A 19,076-nucleotide genomic window follows, 5' to 3' on the forward strand; every position below is an offset into this window, starting at 1 on the left:
GACTATAGTTTATTAACATTTGGGGATTCTACAGAGATATGAGAGGCAACATTTGGCCAAAGAAAGACTGTGCAGAGACAGAAGTGGAAACCTAAGAAACATCCTGGCATTCAAAAATACATGACAAGTTTTTTTATCCCACTGTTAGGATGGACCTACTCAATGCAAACAGTTTCTTCCGTTATATGATGTGACATTTGAAGACTGGAAATGTCACATGTTTATGCATTATCCAGGACAATGCTGAATGACATGAGAAAAGAATTATGACAAAGTTAATAAAAGTCACCAAATACCCACCACTGTAACTTTTGCAGCCCTAACTGTTCAAGCCACAGGAGTAGGCACCATAAATGTACAAACAATACAAGGTGAGCTCTCAGACCAGATTGGCAAGTATGATACTTACACAGCAATACAGAGTCCAAAAGTAATTGAAAAGTGCAGCTGAAGTGTATTTACAATGTCTGGTAAAATTCTCAGCTAATGACTATGTTGAATGTGTTGTTCTGAAGTAAAAGAGAGGGCTGCACACTTATTATCTTGCCAATTTAATAGATGTAGTGGGTGTATTCATTAAATATAGATTTTCAACTTCTGCAACAGACCTCTTTCAGTTCCACATGCGTCCAGAGTTTAGAAGGCACTCATTAATTTTTAGTTCATAGTTTTGATTCAAACACTCTGCTTTATTAAAATAATAAGACTATGTTTCATAATTTTTAATTGGAAAAAAAAATCCAACTGTAGCTTGTAATTGCTTCAAGTTACAGAAAAACAAAATGCTGTGTGTTGATTTGAATCCCATCAAACGTTTGTCTGACTCATACAAATTTGTATGAATCTGGATATTGCTGTGGGAGGAGGTTTGGAAAAGTATTTCAAGGTTTTAATTAGTGTCTTATTTATTCCCTAACAAGCCAAGAGAAATACAATGCATGTTTATTACCTATCAAAGAATGTATTCAAGAGTTAAGAAAGGGCTTCTTTTTTCAGAAGCAAATAAGAGGCATTCCTACAGGTAGGGAGCCTGATTTTCCAAGCCATTTGTAGGTTTCAAAAATACAATACAGGAAGAAATTCTGATCCTTTATCAGCAGTCATGAAACTTTCTGGTTTGTAAGCTCTGGGAATCTCAGCTGAAGAAGTAAGTTCTATATTAGTAGTAAGTCACTTTTTTTTGGTCAACAGTTAAATTGTCTTCAGGATTGAATAAAAGAGTGGGGGCCATATATGAACAAAGCATTCTGCAGAGATAACAAGAGGTAGCATCATATTGCTTCTACCTTAAACTCTGCAGTCTAATCTCAAAAAACTACAACTCATGGTTTCTCCAGCCTCTCTCACCTATGTAGTCCCACATTTGTGTCAGCTGAGACGTTTTGAGGGGAGGAATGCTATAGTACAATGGTTAGATTTTCTTAAGGGACATAACACCCCAGTGGGAAGATACTTTCAATTTTATTCACTTTATTTTGTAGTGTTGCTTCTTTTACAACTTTTTCTCTTTGTTACGCAATCAGTGTATTTATTACTCACCAGACTTGCCTGTTGGGAGGTAATTCCAGTGAGATTGCTGGGGAAAAACAAAGTTTTGCCATTTCCACCCAACCTAAATGCATTAGATGATGAAGTCAAATACTTCCTCCAGTAATCAAATACTGAGCTACATTCTTTCTACGAGGAAGTAATGCACATGCCATGCTAAATCCTTGAGCAAGATGGGCACAACTGTAATTAGGATCTACGGATCTGAGTAAATATTGAATATAACTTTGGTCCTATCCATAGATAGTTCAAAAGCAAAGCATATTATGACTTTATCAGGACACTTTAAGGACAGAGCTCACTTAAAAAGCATTTTTTTCCATATTTCCAGCAGGACTTAATTTATCTTTAGGAGGCCAGAAAACAATTCTGAAATTTAAAATGCTAACAATATTGATAATTTCTGCTACATTTTCCTTTTGCTCAGTAATAAAGCTGTTTAATATTTTTCACTAAAATTATTACAAGAAATTGTTTTTCTAATAATAGCAGATTTTAGATTTTATCTAGATATTCGAACATAATTCTGACAAAAAATAAAACAAAACAGGTCAGTGGTATTCAAACATTGCATCAGAAAAGAAGTAGTACATGCATTACCTGATCCCTAGTATGGCCCAAGAAAATTGTCCTAACATCAGGTTTTATAAATAGGCATAGTCAAAAGACTGGGGGCTTCTTAGGTACAAAAAATGTTGGATATTACTAGGGAGTGGTAACTTCACACAGTTGAAAAGCAAAATAATTGTCTCAAGTGACATACATCCAGTTCTCTTCAAAGGCAGTGACAGTGCTGAGGAGGCCCCTGTTCTGCAGGAAGCCAGCACACCCCTAACTTTCTATTTGTACCACTTTTCCAGGACCAGATGGCAGACTACAACACTGGTGTTTTAGTTGTTGATCGAAGATGGGTGTCTGACATCCATGACTTTCTAAAAACACAAACCAAAATTGTATTCTTAGCATACAGATGTCTATGATATGGCAAAGAAAGAGCCCTTTCTGAGAGTTAAAAATGCATAAATTAAACGTTTGGCCTTAAATTAAAAGAATTCTGCCTGTAGGTAAAAAAGCAATTCAAAATATCAGCCTGAATCACCTTTCCCAAACTAATATCCCAGGCAATCGCTGCACTCTCTGTCCATCTTTCTTTACCACTGTCACACTCAGCCACTCAATCTGGCATCTTCTTCTTTCCTTGCCCCCTGCTGCAGGGTTTCCTGGAACCCCTTCCTTAATAATGCAGCACATTCATATTTTCTTACAACTACCTTCTCCTTTTCTGCAACACTCCCCTCCACACTGCCCAAGGTTTTCTTTCCTGCATCTCCTGTGAGGATGAAAAAACATTTCTCTGATGTGGACTGCCCCAGAAGACTCAGCCAGTTTGGCTGCAATGAGCTTACACGTGCAGGCTGGACAACTGGCAAGCCAGGATAACATGATCTTCTCAAGTCCTACATCACAATTAAAACTATTTCCTTTTCAAAATAAATGTCAAAATCTAACAAAATTTAATGTTTCCATGAAAAGTTGTTCATGTAAATTAATAAAAAATAATGCCTTTCCTGAGAGAATCCCTTCCACAGTGGACACTAAACTGTTTTGATACATATGTACAAAGGAATATGAGACCAAGTAGAAACTGTTACCTATCTGCAGATAAACCAATGCAAATAATAACTTAAGAACATTTGTGAGCAATTTACAAGTTGATGGTTAAAAAAGAATTTTAGTTAAAGATCCTGGTATTATATAACTGCAAATTAGAATTTTACTTTATTTTTGCTAAAATGGATAATTAACATAGGGGTTTTGGTGGTGTTTGTCTCAACTGCTGAGACATCAAAACTATAACATACGTACAGAAGATAATTTTTTAAAAATCAATTTAGATTGTCTTCATGACAAGTAGTTTTCTTTATCCAATTTTCTAAAAAGCACACTTTTAAATATACTAAATGTCAAAACCAAAACTAAATGGGAAAAGGAACAAAGCAGAAGACAGATTGCAGTTATACTATGAGTTGACAAATTCTACTTGCACATTGGAGAGAAAAAGAGGGACAGCTTGCACACAGGACAACCACACACATCATCTAGTTTGGCTTTGTTCCCTTTGCAATGACAAACTCCTTTATCATCATCTTCCTGCAACATACAGAATGAGACAGAAGCATAAAGTACTTCACATTACTTGCCCTCACACTACACCACCACATCTTTGATTGCTTTGTCCTGTAGGTAAGACCAGACTGTAAGTAGGTAAGCCATCTTCTCCTTCACACAGCAGAAGATGGCTTCAATATCCTTATCCTTCACAATGAGAGGTGACAAAGGACACTGCCCTGACACAGAGCAGGGCCCTCTTCAGGGATGGGCAGATCCATCCATTCCCTAGGGCCCTCCAGTTTTCTCAAACATGTAAATAACTTCTGTTTTTACAGCGCTTTGCATCCAAGATTTCAAAATTGTTATCAAAAGGATTTTTATTACTTTATTCCTTAAGCAGAAAGACATGAAGAATGACATCAGACCAAAGAGCAATTAAACAGCAGCATTGAGTCCAGTCTTCTTACCAGGCTACTTAAAATACCTACATCCAGGGCAAAGGACTCACACACACCACTGGTATGAGGCACCTGTTTCAAGGCAGCATTCCCCCCTTGCTCCACTAATAAAATCACTCCCCTCAAGCTGTCTGCATTCTGTATAACCCCAAAATTCAGGCAGTGCAGTTAGTTTAGATTTCAGCTTCCACAACCTGCACCCATTTTAAGCAAAATCCAGTGCCACAACAATCCAGTGCAGGAGGCGGCTGTGTGAGCAGGTGTAGCTTTACAGGGCCAGGGATGAAGCAGCAGTGACACCGCTATGAGGCAATTCTTCCCCTACTTTCCTCCTTGAGATCACCCAGACTGACTTCTCTCTCTAAGCCAAATGTCTAAGTGGTAGTTAATGAACTGCTTGGCTTCCTCATCCTGTTCTGCCTGCCCCCATCAGATCTTCAGAATTAATGGTTTTTCACTAAGCACCCCCCCCCTTGGATGGCAACACGCCAAGAAAACCAGGCTGTGAGAGGCCAAGGAAGGTCCTTGTGCTACAGTTTATCCAGAGCTGCAGTACCAAGAGATTTTCATAAAACCAGCAAGCACACATGCTTGGCGTAGCACATGCCAGTTTAGGTGAAAATGTATTTGACCATTTAGTTAACTACAATCCATATGGTCTGAAATGGCACCTGTTTCAGGCTAACAGATCTGAAGCATTTTATTTATTCATTTGTCTCAGCAGGAAATTTATTTGAGGTTTGTTGCTGATACTTTATCATACAAATCTTTTTAGACATTCTTCAGTGAAATAATGCAACCAGCTGTTACCATGCATTTCTGGATTCAAGAAATGAATGTAAAGCATACAGCAAAACTCAGTAATACTGAGCTCCAAATGGATGATCCTAGACCATAAGAGTACTGACACTTCCCACTGGCAGCCAGTCTCCTGATTCTACAGGCTCACCAGAAATTAGTCCACAACTGAACTTCTGTCCTCTTTGTCTTACTCTCTCAAAATAATCTGTGGCTCTGAGACAGCTGAAAGGTTTTGAACCATGCAAGCAAAAATTAATGTTTGCTTATTCAAGAACAAGACTGTTTTTGCTAGAGAGAGCAGAGGTGAATAAGAGAGGAGGAGTGGTTAAGCCTTGAAGAACCAGCCATGCTGCTTCCAATGGTGCTAAAGAGTTGTATTTTCCAGCATTCATCATCACTGCTCCCATTCTCCCCAATCTTTCTCTTGGATGCACTGCGTTTATCAAGCTATCCCACAGGAAAGTAAGCAGGGATACATGGCTGCTACTTTGCTGTCTCATACCAAAAGCAATAAAAAATTCAAATAATTTCGTATTAAAATTTTTATATTAAAGTTTGTCTTGTCATTACCCTTGAAAATAAATTTTTTATTTTATACCTTTTGATTACTACATAAGGCAAGAAATAATGTGGTGAAGATGAAATTGAACATACTTAGCTTTAATCTCAAGCTAATATAGTTTGCTCCATAAATACATAAATATGATGGAGAAACATCACCAAAGACACCTTTAGGAATAGTAAAAATTACTTATCTTTATCCTTCAGGCTTCTTTTCCTGTTTCATAATAAAATTTTACATTTCTTTAATAAAGATAATTGAAGAAAGAGAATATTAAGATGACAAAAAGTATCTATCATTTTGGAATCCTTTTGTAGTAATGGAATACATCAGGGTGCCATAAATTGTAACAGTCATGCTAGGTAAATTATTTTCTCTAATCACCATCTAAGGACTAAACAATATATTGAGTAATAGAGTAGGTTAGCTCTCCCTCCTCTCACCATGTATTAAGAAAATAACATAACAAGGAGATTTTGTTCTGAATAACCTAAAGAAACTTCTGAGTCTCTAACCCATGGGGTTGTTTTGTTTTGGGGTATTTTTTTTTGTTGGGGGGGGTGGGATTGTTTCTATGTGCTACAGCTTCCACAAGCAGGAACACAATAATTTGCAGAATTTCCAAACAAGAAGTGTACCAGTCCAGTTTGCTTAATGAAAGAATTCATGACAGATCTCTATACTAAGAAAAACCACAAAAAGGAGATTTAAATGAGGACATACTAAAAAAGAGAAATTTAGAAACATCACATGGACAAGCCTAGATGGTCTCAGGAAAGGCAAAATTCTACTAAACAGACACATTTAAGGAATGCTACAGGCAGTAAGAAAAGCTTTTACAACCATGCCAATAACAAAAAGCTGAAACAATGAAAGTGAGCCTGCTCCTGGATGGAGTGTGGGATTTAGTGACAGCACACCCAGCAAAGGCTGAGGTATCCAGTGCTGCCTTGGCTTCCCAGTCCCTGGTGTCAGTGAAAGACCTCAGTAAGAAGAATTTCCCTCAGGAGATGAAGATTGAATCAGGGATTATTTGAAACAACTCAAACCTAAAGGATTTACAGAACATGAAGGGTTGCATTCAAGAGTGTTGAAGAGAATTGGTCAATGTCCTTCTAACACCACTCCATTGTCTTTTAAAAGGCATGGAACTTGGGGGAAATCCCCGGGGACAACGAAAATTAAATGTTGTCAAGAAAGGCCAAAAGAGTAACACAGGGAAATACAGGCAAGTCATATTTACTTTGGTCCTTGGAAAAATCACGGAGCAAGTCATCTTGAAGCATGTTTCAGGGCACATGAAGGAGAAAAGGGTATCTGGGAACAGAAAATTAATGGACTTATGTAGGAGAAATTATGTCTGACCATCCTGATAGCCTTCTTTGATAAAATGTCTGGATTTATGGATGAGAGGAGAGCAGTAGATGACATTTACCTCAGTTTTAGAAAGGTATTTGACACTATCTGCCAAAATATTTTCATGTCTGAATGAAGGGAAAACAGGCAAGTAAACAATTGTTGTTAATGGGTTGTGCTCTACCTGGAGGCTGGTAAAAATCCTACAGCTAGTAGGGAAAGTAAAAGCTTCCTATAACCGATAAAACCACAAAATGATCACTTAAGATGACATGAATTATGTTCTTCAAACCTAGAAAATGATAATGCGCTCACTACAACACTAATATCTAAATATGTCCCTGTATCACAAAGTACCAGTGTTAAAAATGAGCCGACATCATTTAAGTAAACAGTAATTTACATCATTAATTTTTAATCCTGATTCAAGACTGGATTAAATTTTACATTTTAACAGTAACACTTCACAATACTTTCATGCAAAATGGCTTAAAAATATATCATTTCCTGCTTATTGATAACTTCAGATTACACATAATATTATTTAAGTAACAGCAGTGCTAAGTACATTACAAGACAAAATGCTTTATTCTACAGAGAAATTATAGCTAATTTTCAAATGGGAAGCCACACTGATTTCACACAATGTTAAAAGTTTTTCACAAAAAGCAAATACATGGATTCTCATGTTGCTTTTAAGTATCTGAACTGGCCTACTTATTTGGGGCTGTGAAAAGCAGAGGTTTTGGGTAGGATTATCAGCTATAGCATATGGCATGTGCTCTATTATTACTGACACAATAATAAACAACTTGTGAGCTTGCTGCAACGTTGCAGGAGTGAAGACAGAGTGAGCAATTCCAGACTGGGCCCACAGGGCCTGTTGGCCTTTGTGGCACAGGAAAAATTCCCAGTTGTGGCGCAGTAAAAATTCCCTTCTGACATTAAGGTGTTTTGGGCAATAATGAGGTTTGCTATGTAGAATTGTGGCTCTGATACTTCAACCACCTTAAGACCAAGACTGTTTACATAATTTGTGTGACCTGTAATGTCAACTAAGTTGTGAGTGTATAAAAAGTCATTGCTGAAAACCAATAAAGAGAGGACGACATTATAACCATATTGGCTCAACATGTCGTAGCTCCGTCCAGCCTCCTATTAATTTAGGGATCCCTCTTTGTTACACTGCAACGCATCGCAGTAAATTAAAAAATAATGCCCTTAAAAAGATAACAATCATTAACAATCACACTGCAGTGGGATGACCAATGCATTTCTAAAGTAATGCTTTGCAACAGCTGGTGTCACAGGCACAGGCTAGTTAAAGCCTGCTGTGGTGATTGATGATATAGGAACAAGAAGCTGCCAAGAGCCTTGGCTTCCTGGGGAGGATCACATGCAGTAGCTGGTTGAGGTTCAGCTCCCTGTGCTGACAGGCTTAGGCAGATTAAGTACTGAATTACGGCCTGCAGTCCAAATCCATCAAAAAATGCAGTCATCTGCAGATGTTTTTAGTCTTAATTTCTTGGTATTTCACCTCACAAAATGAAGTTCAAAGAGAGCAGCATGCTTCATCACACGGGTGAACTCGCCTCCAGCTCAGCACAGGGAAATTCAGGCACAGGTCCTGTCTGGAGCACTGTCCTCTCCCAGCATCCCACCAGCCGTGCTCACTGCAGGCTGGGGCATGCTTTGCCACGTGCCTGGGAACAATCACTGCATGCTAGGCATGCCTAAGGGAAGGGGCACCCTCCTGGGCATTCTTTCTTAGTTTTTTGTGACCCAAGTAAATCAATACTCAACAAAAATACGTGATTGCATATCAGATGCCTGTACCAACATATATTGTACCTTATCTGTAATTTTCTAAGAGATCACCATCATCTTTTCAGCTTGATGGGAGAGGGGAAATAATGACCTAGTGCTTATAGCAATTACACAGGAATAGGGGAATTAAGGCTGGACACGCTCCTTGAGGGACTGAGGTTTAAGTCCCAAATACTGAGTTTTCACCTAAAAAAATTACCTTTATTTTTTGCTAAATAAGGAACTGGGCTTGTGTTGTGTGAGCAGCAACTTTTTTTCTGGCTATCCTCAAATGCTCTGCATTCTGTTTTAGGGTGTTTTTTTTCCCACACCAACTTTATCTTAGGTATTGCTTTTTAGTGGACAGTGAAATGATTATGTGTAAATATACTTTATAAAGCAGTATGAACTGCTGCAGAATAAATGGCAATGCTAAATATCAAGCACAAGATATTACTTTGTTACAGTGCCATTTTTTAACTAGCAGACATTACAGCCACCATATCAACTAATAATGCCAACAAAACAAAATCTTTGAAGTGTGTAATACTACCTCCATATTTTGATACAAATGCTAGCCTTAATTAAAATTTATTGGAATATTCTTGTAGAAATTATTATGTACATTTGGTGTCTGAGGTCCTCCTATTACCAAAAAAATGATTCACAATTAGTTATAAACTAGTTTAAAAAATTACTTGTAAACTAGAAAAGAAAAAAGGTAAATTCCAGTATGAAATTCATCAAACCCCTAACTTTTTCCTGTCCAAAAAATTCCTCCAACGATTTCATTGTTAGCTCTGGATCACACTGTTATTTATAATGTAATATACAAATCTAGAGTAGTTTCATAAAACAAAATATAGGAAAACAAAAACAAAGTATAGGAGAGATCTTACATTACTTTGGTGCTCCCAGAACACTGATCTGAATGTTGGAGCACTGTTTTGCTCTCAACCTAAATGGGGGGAGCACTTATTCCTTGCCAAGAGCTTTATAAATATTGATTTAAGGATGTGATTATAACCATGGAGTTAGAATATTGATCTACCCATTGTCAGTGTAAGAATCAATTTCGAAAACAAGTGGAACACAAAATGGCCACAAATTTTTTTCAATTAGAAGAGCTAATACTGCTGTTTATAAATCAGATGAGCAAGAATTTAATTAGTTTCCCTCTGGGAAAAAAGTCATGAAAGAAACAAGAAAAAGGGAACAATAAAAAATACTCGCAGGAGAACAGTATTATCAAATGGTATCAAAATGGAGTAGGAGGATTTCCAACATAAATTAAAGGACAAAAAACTATAGCAGATCTGGATTTAAGAAAAAGGCGGATTATGATTAGGTAGATTAGTATTGACTATTGATTTCTGGGTATAAACAAAAACTGATGGTTGGATCATCTTGAATGTAAACATCGAGTCAAAGAAAGAAACCCTATTTTATAGTTTAGGCACAGCTGAACATCATGGAGAATTTCGAGAACTGTTAACATGGCCAGACAAGACAGCAGGTCAAAATTTTGCTCTCAGTGTCACAAGCAAATATCCATCCATACCTTGGTGGTAATGCTCTCTAGTTCTTTTAATTGAAGTTTAGTGTTTTACCCCATGGATGGAAACACTCAATATGTTTAGTGGGTAATTATACTTAATTAGCAAAATAATTTTTAATTCTTTCATTTTATAAAATGTGGTTATGTAATTTGCATGCATTATGTAATATTGATTACAGTTCACTACAAAAATAATACTTCAGACACTGTATGAAAAACAAAAATATGTAGGAAGAAATTCTCTATTTACCAACACAAATGTTGACAAATTAGGAACGGGTCTATGAGATTCTTTCACAAAGACCTTGAAGGATTTATTACAAATGGAATGAAGAACAGGGTTTTTTTTCTAAGGAACATTCTGATTTTATCCCTCTCTTTTGTTATCACAACATATTTCATACACTGTCAAGTATGGACACATTTTTGGATGAGACAAATCACTCAATAATTACAGTGTAAAAAGAAAGTCCTTCAATGTGGAGAAAGAGAAAATGACAAGATTTTATCCATCCCTCCTTCTCATGGCATAACTTTAGCAAGTATATCCATACAAGCAGGTCATACAGCCATTTTTAAGCATCTTCCTCCTCAGAGTCAGTTGCAATATTTCAGTAAGCCAGGAGAAGGAAAAACACAAAAAAAACCCCAAAGTAAAGCAATAATGCCAGAACTGTAACACCACAAGGATTTAATTAATTTAAATATACTATCAGTTTTTCCTAATTTTTGCTCTAACACTTTAAAGCTGCCTTTATTATGGCATAGTAATCTCTGAAGACCTAAATGCAGTCTGGTGCAGACATTATAATCAATCAACAGAAGACTTAATTCTCATACAGTTCCATCAGCGTCTCAAGACTAAGAGTCTTGGTGCTTATTACACATGGTAAGGATGGATGAAACAAAGATTAAAAATTTGCTAGTTTTTACCAAATGCAGTTCAGAAAGCACAACAAGCTGCTACCACTCAGCAACCTCTCTCCAATCCTTTAAAAGCAAGGCAGAAATTTGAAAGCTTTTGTGAAGATCAGCTTATCAAGCCACAAATCATGAGTAACACTCTGACATCATTAATATCCTAGCTTTTATGCTTATTTGAAGCACTAGCAAAGAAAATGCCTGGAGTGACTAATCCCAGTTATGAAGTAATTTTTTAAAAGACAATTGAAAACAAAGCAATGTTTCACCCTTATTGAAAAGAAAAAGAGGCACTAGGATGCAGGTACACAAACCAGAATGAAAGTTATACTTTGATGGGCCTGAGTATTTAATTTATTTCTGTTTTCAATATATAGTGAAAACCTCTCAAACATTTTCAAGGAATACTTTTTCTACCTTGCAATTTTCAAAACACTTACTTGCAACCTGCTTATCACTTGTGGTATCTTGAAAGAACTCTGTACATTTGGCTCTCTGCACAGCAATCTATCTACGCTTGAGGAAAAATGTTATTTCCTCATCAATTAATCAGGAAAGTGTTTTGAGAATAAGTTGCAACCCAACTTTGCAGCAGTGGGCCTCATTTTAAGAGACTGACAATCAATTTTTGTTGTAGTTTTTTTTTTTTTTTTTACTCAGTATACATTAAATATGGTATTTAGCTACTCATATTTTAAATGCTTTCTCATGCTAATCTAGAAATGCAGATGGGTAAGATCAGTTTTGACACATTTCTTACATGAGCTCATACCTATTGTGAGATGCTGACTGCACTTTCCCTGCCTCCCCTGAGGCAGAGCTTGCTCTGGGAAAAGCAGAGTTTGCTCTTCACCAAGTAGTGCTGCTACAGAAACATAATGAGACTTCTTGTCACTCTTAAATTAGAAAAAAATCCTACCTAAATGCCCACTGTCAGCTGAGTAATCTCCAGAGTGCCACAAACATAGCACACAGAAGTATGTGTCAGTTCTCCAGTGAATTCTCCACATGGACAGAGTCCACAGCAGGGAATTCATTGGACCACGGTTTGTTACTAGAGCCAGTTATCTTGCTGGTCTACTTACAGGCCTTAAAAATAATTGCCACCAGAAAATCAAAACCAAATGTCTGCAATGGGTAAATGTGAAATGTACCTAATAATAATAATTCAGATGTTCAGCTGAATTATTTCCTTCTTGCTCCATAGTCAAATTTTCCCATGTGCTGCATTTGTGGCTAAAACATGAAAGCGTGCACATCATTGCTGTAAACACTTCCCCAATAAGTTAGCTGAACTAGTTTCTTCTACCAGCTTATTGTGACAACAGCATATTCAAAGAGAAATTAAATCCCATAGGCCACAGCTGAGACAGGCTTCTCTTTTTGTCTTGTATCCTAGTTTGAGTTAGAAAGCCATACTCCAAGGGAGAAATGGCTTCTGTGTCTAAGTTGCAAGGACTAGTGATGATCTGGCTGGTCACAACATTTCTGAGCATTTTGCTCCATATTTTATGTACATTCCTGAAAGGGAATTTGACAGTAATTTTCAGCTTCCTTTTCTCACAGAATTACCTGGCTTGCCAATCAAATTCCGTCTCTTGCTCAGTAGGATGTTTGATAGGTCTTAATTATAGTATGTATCTGAAAATTACTTGGAATTGTATCTAAATGACTTTCAAAAGTATTTTAAGTAAGATCATAAGTCTCCCCATAAAGTACTCAAACATCGATGTGAATTAGTCAGAGGAATATCATTGAGCAAACAGTGCTTAGCTGGTTTTGCTCAACGTTTTTTTATCTAATTTTCCCCAAAGCTTCACCATTCCCTAACTAAAATGTTTACTGAGCTGGCTTCTCTGGAGAGGACAGTGTTCAGCATTTCCCAACTTACTAATTAGCCTGCTTATCTTTACTGGCAACATAAATATCCTGTCTGCAAAGAGCAAAATCAATAAAGGGATTAACTGGTTATCCCACTCTTCTTTTAAGCCACAGCCACAGGGAAGACCACTTGACCAAACACTCACATCACTCTGGGCTGATGTCACTGAAGATACAGGTAGAACTTTATAAGAAAGGAAAAACAATTTGAGCTAAACAAAATTAGGCAAACACAACCATGGGACAGAGTAAAGGTTACAAGATACAACAGCCTGAGGCAGAGTTCTAATGCCTAAAATTCCCAAGAATTTATTGAGTAAATTCTTCAGACTTCATTTTCTGCTATGCAGAGAAATACAGAGAAATAAATATAAACTTCAGAAATGTATGTTTTCTTTAATGAGATGGCTCACATAACTAGACTTCTTTATTCAGTGCTGCAAACCAGAAAAATCATCCCCTGGGTAATGGATCCATTTGTTCTTTTTCTGTAGAGTGGCTTCCACAAAAAGACAGGCACATTCTGTGAAAATCTGTTTTGAGTTACAGAATCACAAAATATGTCAAGTTGGAAAGAAACCATATGGATCATCGAGTCTCAACTCCCCGCTCTACACATAAACCATCTAATCTGATTTTCGAATGTTAGGGAGACTTCATTTCCCTAGGCCATCAGACACTGTCCGCACAACACTTTCAGAAGTTTGTTTTCTCTTTGCTGACTCACCCCTGCCCTGAAAGTAGTTCAGTTTCATTTTTATGTTACTAATTCATTGTTGATTAAAGCTTATCCTGGGCTGTGTAGGCTAGGATTTAGCTAGAAAAGCAAGAGATCAGGAAGAGTAAATGATTTTTAAAGAATTTCTGAAGTGCAAGCTGTAACCTACCACTGAAAGGACAATGGAATACCAATACATCAAGAATTAGTAACAATTAGCAAACCCAACCTACAGGTGGGTTTTGGCCATGACTAAAGCAATCACTTCAGTTGGCTGCTCCACTAAGAGGTAACTAGGAGTAAAAGACCACTATGTAAATTATAGTTCAACTGTGATAGTTTTATCTTTAGAAAACAGGTTTTTTTGTTCTTTTGTTGGTTTTACATCTGTTGTTATGGTGATTTTATACTTATTCATGCTAGTTCAATTTGCTTCAAAACCTCTCCATCAAAAAACTGAAGTTTTTTCATCTTTAACTTCCATACCAAAATCAGTTCAGCACAACTTTTTCCTTAGCTATGTCATTCAGCTCTACTAAACACCACAAAAAAGGTTTTGTCCCAGAATAGCTTTAATCTGTGCTACAATATTTAAGATGTTTTCTTTAATTGATGACAACGCTGACAAAGGGATTGAACGTATACTCAGGAAGTCTACAGATGACACCAAGCTGAGTGGTACAGCTGCCACTCCTGAAGGATGGGGTGCCATTCAGAGGGACCTGGACAAGCTCAAGGAACGGGCCCATGGGAACCATTGGCCCACTGTTAACCAGGTTTAACAAGACAAGGTGCCAGGTGCTGCACCTGGGTTGGAGCAAGCCCTGGTATCAGCACAAGCTGGGGGATGAACAGACCAGAGCAGCCCTGCCCATGAGGACTTGGGGGTGCTGGTGGGTGAGAGGCTGGACAGGACCCAGCCTGGGCACTCCCAGCCCAGGGAGTCAAATGTGTCCTGGGCTGCATCCAAAGCAGTGTGGGCAGCAGGGCAGGGAGGGGATTCTTCCCTCTGCTCTATTCTGGAGAGACCCCACCTGTAGTGCTGAGTCCAGTGCTGGGATCACAAACATAAGAAGGACATGGGCCTTCTTGATGATCAATTTGAACAAGTCCAAGGGAGGGGCATGAAGCTGATCAGGATGGAACAGCTCTCCTTAGAGGAAAGGCTGAGACACTGATGAGAGAGTTAGGGCTGTTCAGCCTGGAAAAGAGAAGGCTCTGAGGAGACCTTCTAGCACCTTCCAAAACCTAACGGGCTTAAAAAAGAGCTGGAGAGGTTCACAACAGCATGTAGTTGCCATAGACAGAAAGAAATAATGGTTCTAAATGGAATGAGGGTGGGTTTATCTTAGATACTAAGAATAAATTCTTTAATGTGAGGGTGGTGAGACATTGGCACACGTTGCCCAGAGAAGCTGTGGATATCCCATCCCTGGAAGTGTTCAAGGCAAGGTTGGATGGGGCTTTAAGCAACCTGCTCTAGTGGAAGGTGTCCCTGCCCATGGCAGGGGGTTGGAACTAGATGGTCTTTAAGGTCCCTTCAAACCCAAACCATTCTGTGATGCAAGTGTGTGTATCCAGATGGAGGCCATCAAGAGCACTGGATCATGTAGTCCTACTGCAGTTTAAATGGCTTCCTGAGAAACATAGCTCACTTTCTGATCTCAACAGACACCACTTTCATTACTGGCAGGCTTGTCACTTTCCATTGAATGTACTGAGTGTCAAACAGTTACAAAGCTGTATCAGGATGAGTCAATGAAAACAGCGCATCAACTGATTCAGTTGTTGCCACACTAATGCTCTTCTGAAAACCCTGAATTAGCGACACTAAAAAAATGGAGATGGAAAGAGGTGAAACAAAAGGAAAAGCAATGATTCTCAAGGAGTAATGACAAATGTAGTAAGGTAAGATAGTGTGATGATAAATATTTGAACATCTGTGGAAAGAGTTCATTGTGATAAAGGCCAAATAAAAATACTTTCAATCTTATTTTACACAGGTCTATTTCCTTCCAGAAATTTTTTCATGCCTTCAGAGTACATGAATTTCACTTTTGACTTCAGACAATTTTGTTGTAAACAGGTATCAACTGAGAAACATGGAAATACTGCTAAGAGGATATAACTTTTAATTCTATCATATAATAAAATTGTTGCAGAATTGTGCTATTTTGCACAGGTTCCTGCCTACCTAGAAGTCCCTGCCATGCAGAATTTATTATCAAACAAAAAGCTGCAGGTCACAGTTGCACATCAGCAGTTGTAAAAAATGGCTGCCTACTTCAACATGAACTGTGTTTATAGCACAAGTCTAACAAAATACAGTGTCAGAAATAAAAAGGTAGCTTACTCTACATTACTGCTTAACTGCCTGTAAAATTGTACACTAAAAATGAAGCCTTTCAGAAATGATATTGAAAAGGATCCAAAGTTATTTCACTTCTCCATTTGAGAAAACAAATTTCAATTTTGAAGAAAGGCTTTTCCTGTATAATAATACAGTTTAAAATTATGTAAAATAGAAACTTCTGAAATCTAGTGGTGTTGCTGGAAACCCATACTTTTAGAAAATATCTACTTCAATTAAGTATAGAGAAGTAGCCTACAATGCTTGACAAGCTGCAATCAACACCGTAGCACTGCTTAGTTGAGGCTTAACTATGCAATGTGTGATGCAGCAGCTGCAGAACACTCACACTCAAACACTCTCCAAATAAGCACACTTTTTCCATCCTAAGTGTCAACACAGCAACTCTTAGTAAAACGAGTGGAACAGATCTTGAAAGTTCTGGTCATCTTTTGAGCTTTTACTATGTTAAAAACAGGAAAAAAGAATAATTGCTCCATCAATGTAAAGCAAAATAAGCTTGTTTTATTTTCCTCCAAAATTCAATTCAATATTTAGTTATCAGCTTGAGAACTACTTTAGGGATGAGACTGCTCCTGCTTTTTGATATTCTCTCATAGATCAGATTGAATTTCAACTCAAGTAACTATCTAGCCTGTACCTTAAGTCTGCCTAAGCATAACTGCCAATACTCCTAACACTGCCACATATATCCAGTACAGAAATCTTTCTGCATATTAAGGGACACCACCTGGTCTTTTTCTCAACAGGTTCATATTCAAAAGTTTTAAAAGCTTTGTAGCTGTTTTATAAAAACAGTTGCACCTATTTCAAACAATCAAATAAAAGTCATGTAAATAAACTTAGAGGCCATGGCCCTCCATAATCATGTATATACATTATACTCTATGGATGTTCTGTTGCCCAAATTAACCAAATACTTTATGGTACTGGATATTAAATAGTCTAAACTTTACCTAGTTTCATGTTACCATGTTATTGTGCAGACTGGACTCTTTATGGTTGACCTGACTTAGTTTTGCTAACCAAAAACCCCAAAATGTGGGACAAAACCAAAAGCATTATTAGTATGGCCTTAGAACACAGCAGGTTGCACTGATAATTGTTTTAGTGGATCATTTAAATAAAAAAATTCGAATACTAGGAATTTTCAAAGAAATTGGTTGAAGTTAGTTCACAGTTGGCTCAGATGTGTACACAACTGCAGAAAGACTGAAACCAGTGCAACATAATTTTATCCAATGACTTGCTGTGGTCAAATTTTCCAACACAGGTCCTCAAAAATAGTCAGTATTAAACCGCCCCAGTACTCTATCTGTGTATTATGGCATCTAAATAATCTGCTTTCCTCACAGCCTGACCACCTGCAGTTGTGTAAGACAAACTAATGAAATAAACCTCATTGGCATGCTGCACAAAATTATCAGGCTGTGTAAATCTGAATATTGCTATGTTTTCATACAGTCAAAGCTAAATACCCCTTAGACACCTCATCAAGCCCTAAACTGCTTCCTATGGATAAACTGAAATTTAAGATGACTTACATGTATCAGCACAAGGATAATTCATTACAAGTGCCTGAATGACAGCATTTAATGTGTCAGACACAGAGCAGCATGACTTGAAGAACAAAAATAAATGCTCTGCAATATCCAAGGATAGCAAGAGAAAAGCACTAGGAAAAAAACCTGTCTCATATACATCTAGACTTCCTCAAATGTATGCTTAATATTTGAAATTTTTCTATTTGGCCCACTTACAGAGATCAAATTCTAAGGTATATTTTCCCAATTCTACAGGGTTGAATCTTTGGCTACGTAGTCAAATGAAGGAACTGCTACATTTCATTCAGCAGTAATGAAGTCAAAACTTGAAATGCTCAAGCAGAGACAGTGAATATTCAAACAACAGAGTTAATTACATGCAGATCAGACAGGTGATGAGAACATTATGAAAATTTATTAGCCTGCATTGGGAAAAAAGAAAATGTAGAAATATAGTTAGATTTTTTGGAGGATGATATTTCAAAAATTCAATGAATAAAATCCAGACAGAATTGGGCAGGAAATGAAAAATAAAGCTTGATAAGCCTATTTATTTTGGCTCATAAGCATCTGCTTAAAATGAAAGAAAATTGCTTCTTACTCCAATAGACTTCTGTGATTTTGATTTGGGTCAAAGTATTAATCCCATTCCATGAAAGGTATTTCAATAAAAGTGCAATACTTTTATAGGAAGACAAACCCCCTTCCTACGTTAGCTGTACCAGGGACAGATGAAGGGGCTCCAAACTGCAGAATTTCAAAATAAAGCAAGGAATGCATTCTGCATTCATGTTGTATAGGTGAATGTTTAAGGGCCTGGTCTTGAAATCATAATATGGACAAACTCATGCCGTTCACTGCCTTAGGGGTCTATTTGTGAGAGCGGGAGCTCTTACGTTAAATCTTTAATGTAAATGCTTTTCACAGATCTTTGACAACCAGAAGAACACATAGACAATGTATATATTTGTATATATAGAATATAATTTGCAGAAAGGATCAAGAATGTACAGATAATCTTGATTTCAATGATTTCATAACGTCAAAGCTTCATAGCAAAACTACAGAATACAAAATAACACAATTTGAGACCAGACTTGAATACAAAACTGAGTGCTGCATATTTAAAGTGCTTGACTGTTTAAAAATACCGAATCTTCCAGGTCAAAATCCATGCAATTTTTCAGCATTGACCCTATCATATTGACAAAAATGTATTTAATCAACAGGAAAAAAAAGACTGGGAAAAACACTAACAGCATTTATTTGACAGCATTTCGGTAAGTGTTCATTTTCTAGCTGCAGGATTTGATTAAAATGTAAAACACTGAATTTTAGCATATTTATCATTTTCCTTTCCCTTTGTTTCAATAAAATACCTAAAATCCCATGTCCTGTGTCCAACTAAAGTAAACATTTATACTGACAGCTCCTATCATC

General features: G+C 37.2%; 1 protein-coding gene across 1 annotated transcript in view; it reads right to left on the reverse strand.

Annotated features, from left to right (window-relative positions):
- Window positions 1-19,076, reverse strand: part of SLC36A4 (solute carrier family 36 member 4) — an 85,971-nt gene that overhangs the window by 4,713 nt on the left and 62,182 nt on the right. The window lies entirely within an intron of this gene.

The sequence above is a fragment of the Sylvia atricapilla genome, chromosome 2, assembly GCF_009819655.1.
Source record: "Sylvia atricapilla isolate bSylAtr1 chromosome 2, bSylAtr1.pri, whole genome shotgun sequence".
NCBI classification, from domain to species: domain Eukaryota; kingdom Metazoa; phylum Chordata; class Aves; order Passeriformes; family Sylviidae; genus Sylvia; species Sylvia atricapilla.